The 1,347-nt window shown below is 31.8% G+C and overlaps 1 long non-coding RNA gene across 1 annotated transcript; it reads right to left on the bottom strand.

Annotated features, from left to right (window-relative positions):
• Positions 1–27: 27 nt before the first annotated feature.
• On the bottom strand, positions 28–1,167 carry LOC115240762. The gene is made up of 4 exons (XR_003884820.1): positions 924–1,167; positions 727–834; positions 459–638; positions 28–334 (listed from the first exon to the last, which is right to left on the bottom strand). It is a non-coding gene; the product is annotated as an uncharacterized LOC115240762 (long non-coding RNA).
• Between the last annotated feature and the right edge of the window lie 180 nt (positions 1,168–1,347).

The raw sequence follows: 1,347 nt of genomic DNA, 5'->3' as shown, positions 1-1,347 counted from the left end.
TACTAGTAATATTTTACATAAATATTATATAAACAATTCTCAAAAAAATTTTTTATCAATTCCAATATTTTTTATTACAATATTTTAAAATATTCAATTAAATTGATAAATTTAATGATAACAGGTTTGTACGCAGAATAAAATAGCACAATGCCAAAAATTAAAAAATTTAAAGAGTTGTCACGCAGACAACAAAATCGCCGTTTATTACTAGCTGCACAAAATGACAATATTTCCATTAGCCTTCCAGAAAGGCTTGTTACTAACAAGCAAGCTTCTTCTTACATAGAATGCTCTCTCGAAAATCAAAATTGCAGTACAATACAACTGTTTCCTGAAGTAGAAATACAAAATATACAATCAGATGATATGGAGTCAGATAATAATATAGAAGATTCTAATTTATTATATAATAATAGAGACGAACGAAAAGGCATTTTACATGAACAGTTACATACCTGTGTGTGTGTGTGTGGGCTATTAAATATAATATTACTCAAAAATCTCTGACAGCTTTATTGTGTATTCTACAGAAAGAAGGTCACAATGATTTGCCCAGTGATGCTCGAACCTTGTTAGGAACACCCAAAAATACAATTATTCGAGAGTGTGGAGCTGGCCATTACTTTTATTATGGTCTGGAAAAGGCATTACGAGAAAAATTGAAATCTTATAAAAATATCAATAATAATATAATAGAAATTAATATTAATATCGACGGCCTACCTCTTACTAAAAGTTCCCAAAGCCAGTTATGGCCTATACTTGGTCAAATTTATAATATTCATGTCACGGAACCCTTTTTGATTGCTGCTTTTCACGGTTATAAAAAACCTACGCATGCACAAGATTTGTTAGAAGAATTTTGTGATGAATATTCACGAGATCACGAGAAAGGATTTTTATTTGAAAATAAAAATTACCGTGTAACAATCAGAGCAATTATTTGTGATACTCCTGCCAAATCCTTTGTAACTGGCTCAAAAGGGCATAATAGATATTTTGGCTGTGGCAAATGTTTTTGCGAGGGTGATTATATTAATCACAAAATGGTTTTCTTGGATGAAAATGCCTCGTTGAGGACGGACAGCAATTTCCGCACTCGAGAAAATGAAGAACATCACATTTGCATTTCGCCTTTTGAAAACTTGGCTGTGGATATGATAAATAATTTTCTGTTAGATTATATGCATCTAATTTGCTTAGGAGTAATGAAAAAGATGCTGAATTTATGGGTCAAGGGACATCAAATGTCACGGTTACGTGCAGCAAGAATTATCAAGAGATATAATAGAATTACGTTAGTGCTGGGATTTAGATGCAACTTTCGGCCGGATTTCTTGACTC

The sequence above is a fragment of the Formica exsecta genome, unplaced genomic scaffold (assembly GCF_003651465.1).
Source record: "Formica exsecta isolate Colony F162 unplaced genomic scaffold, ASM365146v1 scaffold4469, whole genome shotgun sequence".
NCBI lineage: Eukaryota > Metazoa > Arthropoda > Insecta > Hymenoptera > Formicidae > Formica > Formica exsecta.
Note: the sequence above shows the minus strand (reverse complement) of the source record. Positions and strands in the feature narration are given on the sequence as shown.